Below are 12,402 nucleotides of genomic sequence, written 5' to 3' on the forward strand. Positions count from 1 at the left end.
TAAAAGATTAAATATTTAGAAATAAAAATTTGATAAATTTTATTCTCATCATTAACTTGGCAATTTGACATTACCTCTAATTTGAAGCGGAAGCATACCACTGGATGGGAGAGTGTAATAGCCAATAAAATGTGGTCCTCCACCTCCACCACGCTGATGGCTTTGACTGTATATGCTAGCCCACCTTCTCTAGTTCTCGATCTTTGAGCAGGCCAAACATCAGAACTCAGAAGGCAAAATTTGCCTTAGAACTTGGGCAACCTTGTGCATGCGGGACACGGCACGGCGAGACATGCACTTGGATACGATACAATTAGCTGGTGGTACCGAAATAAAACGAAAAAGTGGATTCTGTGCACTTTCAATGAATGAGTGAAATAGACGGGTCAATGTGCACGCTAGCACTATAGCTGTTGGGAACATCTTTCCTGAATGGTAATATTTAAAATGGAAATACGGTAGATGTTCCACTGGCTGCGAGATCTGAGCTACCTACAACTCTCTCTACTCATACTCTAATCGCCCTGAATTGCGGTTTGAGGTGGATTAGAACTGAACTGAGTTGAATATCTACTTATTTGAGCTAGAGATTTGAGTTTTAATTCAACTTAACTCAAAATTTTGGATATTCAAATTTAGTTATAAGTCAATATTCTTTAAAAATAAAAATTGTATATATAAAAATTATTTTTTATTTTATATACAAAAAATTAAGAATAAAAATTATTTATTATCACATATATAAAAATAAAAATATTATTTTACATATAATAAAAATTAATGAAATCAACAAAACAGAGGAAGTAATCCCGTCTTACCCTTAACCCATGTAAAAAACACATTCTCACCATCTCAATCATGTGCCCCGCCCCCATCACACACCCCCAAAATAAAAAATAAAAAATAAAGAATATATTTTATTCGGGTGGTTGCTAAGCTGGCTTAGGGTGTCATGTGGCTGACTTTGTGGCTGCCCTCTCATGGCCATGTTGGAATTGTCACCCAAAACAGTGGAAATGATAACTATGGTTAGGAAGGAATGTCCTACAGGGACAGGGACAAGGAAGTGAATTCCGTCAAGGAAAAGAAGAATCCCCCAAAGATTTTGAAAGACAACTTCAGAAATCATATCTAACTCCAACACAGACGCCTAACTATAAATAGGTATTCCACATAAGGGATTTTTTGGACTCATAACTCAATCAAGCACTCATTTTGCATTCACCTCGGTTTGGACCAACACACATACCTTGGTTTATCTTGACCGATAAACCTCTAACTCTTCCAATAATTGCAGATTTTGATGTGCGGCTTTATCTTTCCTTCATCCACCTCATCCAGTACAACATCGGTTCAGAACACCACGGATCGTAGAGCACCACAACTAAACATAACAAAATTCTCTAACAATCTTGTTTAAGCAACTTTGTCTTGACCAGCTATTCCGATTTACCCTTAGAAATAAGACACCTATCTTATAAATGAAACAATAAAATATCTTGAACCACCAGAAAAATACAATAAAATATCTTTCAGGTTGTAGCATCTCCCTGTGCGTGACTTAATTAATGAACCGTTTGCTGTGCAATTGATGACGTTGACCGGAGCATTTTGGCTTTATTTTGGGGCAATATTGGAAATTACGGAAAAAATATTTAAATTTATATAAATAATAGTTAATATTTAGTGCGTACTGCGCACTTGGTAGACAAGCTAATGCTATTAATTGTTCTCTTCTCAATTTGAACGTGTAATGACGTGATTATTCAATTTAGGAACACATTGATTTCAATTTGAATTAATAGGGAATGTTGATTGATGAAATAGTTTTGTTACTTAAAAGAATTGCGAATTAAATGTTCATGCGCCATGACTGGCCAGGCTGGGTTGTAGGGTGTAGTGGTGTACAGCTATACCGCTAGGGTCCGAGTGTTTCTAAATACAAGGGCACCGTTGAGAGGACGTTCAAGGACTCAAGGGGCAAGGGTTTTGTCTCCTTGAGATTTATCAGTTGCAGAGGAGTGGAGTAGTTCTCTGCTCGGTATGAAGCCTACAACCAATTGGTACGTCCATTTGATGTGGGGCGCCCTTGGATTAGACACCTGTATAGTTTCCCTGTCCAGATCAGTTCTATTAGGGCTGTCACTGGGTCTGGTACACTCAAACACATAAATTGACAATTTTGTGGGTTTTTTGTCAAATCTTATATATATACTAAAACTCTAAAAGTAAAATAGGGTACGGACGAGCCTTATGCGTTCAGGAAATGGAATCTTTCGATCCTTTTACGTTTAGGAAATAGAATCTTTGCATGCGGGGCCAGACCGCCAGAGGAATTCGTGTGAGAGTTCGAGAGTAGTCCGATGGATAAAGACTAAGCACAACACTGAATAGCCTGATGGACTGAATAGCCCGTGGACTGAATTGTCTGATGGAGAATAATCCGATGAACAAAAGCTAAGCACGACACTAAATATGAATAGTCCGATGGACAATAGGCAGATGATAGCCTGATGGACGGTGGACAAAGGCTCATAATCTACACGTTAGATATGCTTTAGGCTGAACACATCAATCTTTCTTTCTTTTTCTCTCTCTCTTATCGTCACCTACCTTGCTTGACTCTGCAATTCTCTCTGTGTTGTTCTTCGGTTGAGCAGAGCTTTTTACGCATCAATCTCTCTCTCTCTCTCTCATCGTCACCTACCTTGTTATTTATGTTTTATATTTTCTACGTTTTTAAATAACTTACAACTTGTGTCTTTATAATTTAGAAATCATGTCTATTCGATATATCAGTCATATTTTTTTATCAAGTAACAATTTCACAAGTCATTGGTTTAGGTTGGAAAGAAAATTTTGGATTTTATTTATATTTTATATTTTCCATTTTCTAAATTTCCAGCATAATCTTTGTATTTTAGAAAGTATGTCTATTCCATATATTTTTCATATTTTTTCTCAAATAACAAATTTACAGGCCATTAGTTTAGGTTGAAACATTCTTTTTATTGAATAAGAAAAAGTGCGCATATATTTAATAGAACAAAATATTAAATAAAAAGTAAAATATAAATCTTAACAACAAAATGTAAAATAAGAAATGAGGAAAAACTGATATTTTCAAGTGACAAAAATGAACAAAAACTTTTGGATTTTATTTATGTTTTATATTTTCTTTTTATTTAATAAATCACAATTTATGTCTTTGGATTGAATTTTCTATGCTAAAATATTTGAATTTTGGACGGTTTGTTTTTGTTCTTAATCGACAGATGTGTCTATGGACCACTATCTTCATGGTTTTTTTTTTTTTTTTTGGCCTTGTTTGATGATTAAGTACTTGTTAAAAGTACTTGTTTTAACAACCACTTAAGGTTGTTTGGTAACCCACTTTTCAAATCAATTATTATGTTTTTAAGCACTTATTGGGATGAAGATGTTTGGTAAACTACTTTTCCCATAAGTACTTATATTGACACAAATGACAATTTTACCCTTCACTGTAGATTACTTAGATTTCTCCCTCTCGTTCTTATTTTCTTCACCGGAACTGTTGGAACTGCCGAAACTATAGATTGGACAACAGAAAGACTCCTCCGATTAACAAAATGCTCGGATTCCCATTTCTACCTCATTGAGCACAAACTGATGGGTATAGCCAGATATCAAGTAAGTCCATGTAACCACATTTTTCTCCAGAAAATGCTTTCAAGTCCATGAGTTGTCAAAAGCGACAACAGCAAGAGCCTAAGAGAATTCCTGGAAGTTAATACGGCCATCGCCATTAGTGTCAACCTCCTTAATCATTCTTGTCAATTCCGTTGTTGTAAGGGCATGACCAAGCTTGGCCATGGAATGGGCCAATTCAGCCGTTGTAATGTATCCATTGCCATCACGGTCAAGCATCCAGAATAGCTGTCAGAGCTGTTCTTCTGTGTATGGAGATTTCGTACTGAGAATCTCTGGCGACACCAGGGTGACAGATTCAGAGAATTCAACAAAACCATTGTTGTTCATATCAGCCCTCTGAATTAGAGCGTTGAGTTGATCCTGATTCGGCTTGATTCCAAGTGATGTCAATAATGACCCAACCTCAAGCTGGGTCAGGCTGCCATCATTGTTCTAATCAAATGATCAGAAGATCTCCCTCAGTTATGCAATATGCTCATCATCAAGTTTCAACGGTTCCCCTGTTTGAATAATAACTAATCATCAATAGGGGAAGACGACAGAGAGGGGGAGTTGATTCCCGTTTTTGAAAACCGAAGAGTTTTGATTGATTTATGACATCAGATTCCCGTTTCTGAACGGCACGGACGCTGTTGTTATTCGAACAGGCTGCTGTAACTCCTTGCGGCTACGGAAATGACCTCTAGAAGTGGTTGGAGACAAAGTGGAGAGGCGAGATTGAGGGTAGGGCTGTTCATAAGAATGCCCAACCCGACCAAACAGACCAACCTGGACTGACCCAACCCAAGTCGGCTGAGTTTTCATCCATACCGGTCAGTTTTGGGTTGGGCACATACATAAACCGAAATCTCAGGTCGGTTTCAATTTTCTTGCGTGAAAACCGAAACCAACCCTACTCGAACCGAACTAGTATTCTACTAGTTTGGTAGTTCCTACTTCCTAGTTTGAGTAGTTTCCTAATTCCTACTAGTCTTCTACTTTTAGACTTCTACTAGAACTAGAACTCTAGAAGGCCCATTAGGCAATTACAATTAGAATTCAATTAGGTGTCCTTTTTTAGTTTTTTACCTAGATTAGAATTTAGAAGGTTTCTAAATTTTTATTTTATTGATTTACCTACATAGATTTAACTAGTTTTTTACTCTAGAAGGCCCATTATTGACACTTGTTTTTACATGAAGAATTTGTTGATTTTATTCTTTACCTGTATTAAATTTAGATTTATCTTGGACTCTTGAATATCAAATTATCAACTAATTCAGATTTTATTTGGCTTTGTACAGGAGCAAAACCGAAACCGACTCAAACCGACCAGGTCGGTTTGGCCTGTCAGTGGGTCGGTTTCGGTTCCCACCTTAGCTAACCCGACCAGGTCGGGTTGGTTGGGAAAATCCCAAGAAACCGACCCAACCCGACCCGTGAACACCCCTAATTGAGGGGGAGCTGATAAATGGAAAATGAGAGAGAGAAAATGATGAAAATGGATAAAAAAAGGAAGAAAAGATCAGAGGGGGGGGGGGAGGTTGTCGCCATTGCAACTCCCCTATTCTCGTCAAGAAGATGATGAACAGGGGTGAAATCTCCTTTTATCTCGTTAGGGAAGAGAGGGGGATGATCAGGATGGGTAAGAGAGGAGAGAGGAAGAATGAAAGTAAACGTTGTGTTGATGTAAGGGGAAGAAGACAATGAACAGTGTTTTTTGGGTGTGAGGGTATTTTAGACATTATAAAAATTTATCAGGGACCGGTTTGCCCCCTTTTTTTTGAGAAGTACTTCTATAAGAAGTAATTAAAAAAAAAACCAACTTGAAGTCACTTTTTCAAAGAGGTACCTTAAAAAAATGTACTTCTTCCCCACTTCTTTACCAAACACCCATAAGTACTTAAAAACCACTTAATGTGTGGTCCCATGTGTTAAAATAAGTACTTCTTTTAAGTATTCTCAAACAGGGCCTTAATCTTGTTTCTTTTATTTCTAGGGACTTAATTATCTTGGCAGTATAGTATGTTTAATTTTTAAATTCAATAAAGTGCAAAATCAGAATGAACCCTATATTTGGAACTCAAAATGCAAACCTCAAACATGTGTAAAAACTTATTGCTTTGTTGTTTAGTAAAATAAGATTTTTAGGAGGTTTGGGGCTCCTTAATGGTTGAAGCTAAAGTTGGGTAGCTAATAAGCTTGCCCATTTTCCTATTTAATATTTTACATATTTCTAAATTATTTGTCATGAAAATACAAGTTTATGGAATTAATCTTTTTTACTAGAGGTTGCATATGGCATGAATGAAGGAAAATAGGCATTTTCAAGTGATTTTTTTTGGAAGTATTAGCTTTTGTTTAGTTTGTTCTTTGTAAAGTAGTGCGGCTTTTAGACTTGCTCCTATCTATCTTTTGGACATATATTACAAGTCCTATTGAGCAAGTCTATCTTTTGGACATATATTACAAGTCCTATTGCTGATTCGATAGAGGAAAGTTCTTAGTTGAAATTAACCGAATGGCTTATTAAATGATGTAGGGTCCTACAATTTTATATTTTCCTAAACAAAAAATTCTTTTCTTGTAGGTTTTCAAAAAAAAAACATGCTACTCGGAGAAAGTAGTTTCTCAAGAAGCCAAGCTGAATATTCATCACCAACCCACTAATTCATTTCTTCACTTGTTGGACTACTTAAGTTTTTGAATCATTTCTTCACTCGTTGGACTATTTATGTTTTTGAATCATTTCTTTATATTTGTTGGACTATTTATCTCGGACTACATTTACCTTCAACACATTTAATTTACATTATCATTTCTTTTACTTTATTATTATTTTTGAAAGGTCTAATTTCAGATTTATGTGAGAATTGGAAAAAGTTTATTTTCGTATGTATCATTTAAGTGATACTCATCTCCCAAGTGGATAAATAACTTTTCCACCTAGGGGAAAAGTTGTCAACATTTGGATGGGACATAATACCCATTTTAATAATGGATTTTTATGGCTAAAATGGTGATTGACTTATTTACCTGCTTAAGTCAAAGAACATGAATAAATGCACTTAGCCAAGTAAGTGGTTCATATTCAAATTTAATCAATGTGAAAAAAAGGGTTAAGAAAAGGGAGGGAGTACTCATCACAATGGAAAACCGTTTAACAACACTACAAAATTATCGATATAAAACAGAAACAACTTTGTGTTTTCATAAACCAGCATGTTTATATTGTTGAATAAATTGTAAGCCTTCAAAAGGTATTGTGGGCAATAAAAATTTCAGAAATTAGGCCCCATTTGGTTCACAGGAATAGGAGTCTAGAATTAGAATATTATAATTTCAACTGTTTGATTGAGCCGAATCGGAATTCCATTCCCATTTATGCTGATTTTAATTTTCATTCACATTTCTATCTAAACCAAACAGAATATGGAAATATACCATTCCAATTCAGATTTTGAAAGATTTTGATTCTGATTTTGACTGATAACCAAATGGACCCTTAATAAATATACGTAATATCTCAAATCAAATTTTGAAACAAATGGGTGATAAACACGCTACGCGATCACTGTCTTTTCCTTTGAGTTAATCTTTCAAAGTTTTGTAGGTAAGCAAAGGTAGAAAAAAATAGCACATTTTCCACGTGGATGGAAATAGGCCACGGATAATAACGTAGCAGCAATACGACGTGAAAAATTGCAACAGCCAATTTTGGGCTGCTGCAGCCCACAAGTAAAAATCATCTGCACAAAGCGATTCCTCTTCGATTGGTCTAAATCAACCTTGTTGGGCCCTTATGATTAGGTAAAGTGATAAAATCTATTCTGTTATGTCAACTCGGTGCTTCACATCTGCTGTTAGCGTCGATTACTAATTCTCCAATCAGCTGGGCGGAAGCTGTTTCACGACGGTGCCGGTCCTGCCGGAGCCATAACATCAACATATACACAGCTGTAACCCCACAAGCGATATTGACAATTAGACTTATTCACGGGTCGGGTTCGGGCGGGCCGGGCTTGGCCTTTTTATTAACAGAAATTGTACAGGTCCGAGCCCGATCCGACCTTCAGGCAGAAATTTTGAGCCTGCGCCCAGCCCTTATATAAGGTCTGAAGCCCAACCTGCACATAAAATGTCTTATTTTTTATATAAATTAATAAATTAATATTATATTAATGTAGTAATATTTTAATAAATTAATATTTGATAATAATTTTATAAATAAATACATATTATATATTTATTATATATAAATAATATATATTTCTATTATATGTAATAGTATAGGGCTGGGCTTATTTGAGAAAGCCCAAACCCGGCCTGAAAAATAATCAAACCTAGTATTTAAATCCCGAGCCAAGTTCGGGCTGACCTGTCGGGCTACCCAGCCCATGAACAGATCCATTAACAACTAGAATAGCACCACTAAATAGAACTGTCACTGGGTCGAATCTATTTTCAAAAACTGAACCGATCAAACCAATTATGTTGGTTTCGGTTCTGACTAACTACCTAGATTAATAATTGGGTTAGCACAGGTTCTTCTTGTTCTTAACAGATGTAATTAATAATGAGTTTGACTAGGATGCCCGAAAGATATCGTACTGGAAAAACTTATAATCAATCAATCGGGAATCATAAAAGTAATATCTGATCATATGGGTTTTCATCAGGGGTTGTGATTGGTCAAATTCTTCCTAATATCATGTGGTGAAAAGACATGATATCGGAAGAGTTTTGACCAATCAAAAATCATTTAAATTCCAGTTTATTGATTTATAAGTTTATAATACTAGTTGATTGGTCACGAATTTTGCGAATATCATGTCTTTCCGGTATTATGGTCGAACCTTCAAGTCTCCGATTTTCTTGTGAGGTCTGTTATATTTCATATATAAGTGTAAGTTTTATATAGTTGATAGGCAGTATTATGACCTGGTTGGCATTCGACCAGGGGCAATGGGCATTTCAAGTCACTTAAGAAGACACTACCATGACCACATTAGGCGAGTTGGATGCAACATATGCAAATATGCACATCTCCTTAGCTAAGGTGACTTAGGCTGCATTTGGCATTCCTTATTTCAAAAATTTGTCTTCTTTTTGTAGTTAAAAACTTAGTGTTTATAGGTGATTTTAATGGAAAAAGGAGATAAGTCCTTAAAATAAAGAATGTCAAATGCAACCTTAATGATTGATCAACTAGACTAAGGCTGTATTTGACATTCCTTATTTTAAAAACTTACCTCATTTTTTGTAAATTAGAATGTTCTTATGAATACTGAGTTTTTTAACTTACAAGAAAAGAAAATAAGTCCTTCAAATAAGGAATGCCAAAATGTAACCTAAGCCGACCTGATACCAATTGATTTGGCCGAATATATCCTTGGGAGTAAGGTGAATGGCACAGTCTAAGCTAGAACTTATTTCACCTCTCACTCTCTAGTCATAGTGGATGAATCCTGGGACATTAGCACTCACTCAGCTTCAACAGGTTTATATTTGTTATCTTATTCCCACAATGCTTGCATTGTAAAAGGACAGCCATGTCAGGTAAATGAACTCTCAGAAGCTGAACTTTGGGCAATCATAGAGGTTTAAGAAGATTTGTTCTTCTAAGAATTCTGAGGGCTATTCTAATCTCTAATGCAAAAGACGTTTTGTTGAAGCTAAAGAGAACAACTAGAAACATTAGATGGAATAGAAAAGCTCTTCAGGATCATGCCAAGTATCTTCTCACTCTTTTTGATAATATAAATATGATCTATGTAATTAGGAAAGATGTAAATATCATTCACAATCTAACAATAAAAGCTAATGTAAATAGGACAGTCTTTTCGTACTAGCTCACCACCTTAACTTCAAATAATCACTTTTGTATAAGGGGGCTACTTTTGTATCATTGATGTTTCTAGTGGATCTTTTACCTTAAAAAAAAAAGTGTATGATCGAACAGAACTAGCACATGCATACAAGCTCACCATATGCAGAATCGACATGGTTAGATGCTGATTGCTATACATTGTCGTACTTATTAAAGCATCAATGCCAATGCATTCAACATGGACCCATTGCCCACCTCATGCACATAATGTGTCAACAATAGGCATGACAAGTGGATTAGGCTCCAATCATGTGTGAATGGCCTGTTCATTTCAATAAGATGCTATCCTCCTATAAATATGTGAACCCCTAGGGCTGACAATCTTGACCCAAACCCATTTGACCCACCAATACCTACCCAATCTATTTGCATGTTAATATGGGTTAAGTAATCCATTAGAGTTAATGAAAAACGGTCAAGTTGCATTGGGTTGATGGTACCCATTGGGGTCAGGATGGGTTGGATCAAAGTCAGTTTTATCTATGTTCACCAAAATCTCAAAAAAAAAAAAAAAAACCAACAATTGAAGTAACTCGAACTCATGCCTCATAGCGCCTTCACACTTCGTTACAATTCCTAGCCACCATGCCACATTTCATTTTGAGATTAAAAGTGAAATAAAATAGATTTTATTAACTTTTGTGTTCACATGCAATTTTACACAAAAAAGCTTTTATAAAATAATTTTATGAAAAAGATTTTTACGAAATCTACAAAAGTACTTTTACATTACACGAAAGCACTTTTACAAAAGTGCATTTAGACAAAAGCACTTTATGAAAGTAGTTTTATAAAAACACTTTTGTGAAAGCATAAAAGCACTTTTACAAAAATACTTTTATGAATGTACTTTTACGAAAACACTTTTATAAGAATAAAAGCATTTATATAAAATTACTTTTATGAAAGCAATTTTACGGAAGTACTTTTATAGAAGTACCTTTTGTGAAAGCACTTTTATAAAAGTTATGCATTTTTTTGCATTTTCTATAATTTTTTGGTTTTTTTTTTTTTTACAATTTTGGTAATTTTCTACATTTATCTACAATTTTTGCATTTTCAGGTATACGGGTTTACTTGACTCGTTTTTGTCATGTGATAATCTTGAGAGAGATTATTCTCTCAAAAATTATTATTTTAGGTGTAAAGATTGTCCCAACCAATTTTTGTATTTATAGAATTATAAGTGAGGGTAGGTGAGTTAGTATGAATGAGGGTGGTTAAGGGTCAATGTGGATGGATCAAGTGAGTGAGGGTGCGTTGGTATTCAACCCTTACCCAATCCACCCATTTGCCACCCCTATCCCTTGTTTGTTCCAATACTCTAGACACTCTTTAACACTCACACCTTGCATACACTTTGACTCACCTCCAAGGTTTTAAAAACTAGACCAGACATGGAATCGTTCTAACTTAAAAATAAATAAATAAATGTAAAAAACAATCAAAGATGTTTGGATTGACAATTCGACTGCCTGGATTTATACATCATTGACCAAATCAACGGTTTTTGGCCAAAAAGCGATTTTATGATGAAATGTAACCTATTACCCAACTGTTTCTCAGGTAAACCGGTCTGACCATCCGACCATTGCAGTTTTACCACCTGATTGGGACTGCTAAATGACGTGTAGGAATCGTGTTCGAGTTGGGTGTAGAAAGAGAAACTATTATTATGCCAAATATATTGCAATTTACTTTTTCTTAAGGCATCTTATGTGATGAAATTGCAATTTATGTATTTGAAGGTTTTCCCAAAAACATTATCCTTTCTTTTTAATTTTTTTGAAGACTACTTGCACACCAAGACTTGGAGTTGAGGGATCCACTGGGGAAGTGAATTCCATGGAATTGGAATAGTGGTGGAGTGGTGGTAGTAAAAAGTGAAAAGTAAAACCATTCAAAATCGGCAATTCCAAAAGCACTCCCGTGAATCCATGAACCGTGATCAAAACGACTCTTCCTTTAATTTTATTGGGCTCTGGGACCAAGAAAAGCCAACTTGAGGGAATTGTCCAGATGGATGGGACTTTTTGGGGTGTGACATACATCCAGTTGCCACATGGAAAAGTCATACCTGAAAAGCATACGTTACCTCTATTTATGAATACTGAATTGTAGTGAGACAAGCCAAATAAGAGAAATACTTTTTTTGTCTTTTTCTTCCAGCAAGGAATGTGGTCCAATGTAAACACGTTGGTATTAGGACAATTTTGCAGCACAAATTCATGAAAATTAGGAACTGATCGTCATGGTTGTGTGGTTTGTCTCCAATTGCCCTCTCCCACTGATCTGGTACCACACATTCTTGCAATATTAATAATGACAAATAGAAGCTGGAGGATCATTTTATTATTAATGCAAGAGAGAAACTTAATTAAATGTTGTATTAGTCTATCAGAACCGCTTGATAACGAAGAATTAATTGCAGAGATTACGAAGAAAATTCATGGACAAAAGATAGAAGAATCATGTGACGACCCATGATCTCTCTCGATCTCCGTTTGGTATATAATTAGGATGAATTAATATCTATTATTTTGGTCATTTTGATGTGTTTAAGACTAAGTTGTTATTTTTGGTGAGGTCCATTTTAATTTTCAAGGTCACCGGAAAGTGTACCAATTAAGTTCTCAAGCCAACCCAAATAGACAAAAAGCATAGGCACCGTTTATTGATAGGAATGGTTGCCAGATGCTATGTGGAGCTGGAGTGGGCGAAGCGAAACCTCATCACATGCATTTGTTATCAATGTACCCCAAATGTTTCTGATACTATGAACCCTGAGACACAACCGCGTGATTCAGGCACTAAGTACTCATCAACCATCCCATGGAGGT

The 12,402-nt window shown here is 35.6% G+C and overlaps 1 pseudogene; it reads right to left on the minus strand.

Moving 5' to 3' along the window:
- Nucleotides 1-3,711: 3,711 nt before the first annotated feature.
- Nucleotides 3,712-4,501, minus strand: LOC148842138 (putative calcium-binding protein CML18 pseudogene; annotated as a pseudogene).
- Between the last annotated feature and the right edge of the window lie 7,901 nt (nucleotides 4,502-12,402).

Source organism: Nelumbo lutea, chromosome 8 (genome assembly GCF_056320005.1).
Source record: "Nelumbo lutea isolate HS-2025 chromosome 8, American lotus-T2T, whole genome shotgun sequence".
Taxonomy (NCBI): Eukaryota; Viridiplantae; Streptophyta; class Magnoliopsida; order Proteales; family Nelumbonaceae; genus Nelumbo; species Nelumbo lutea.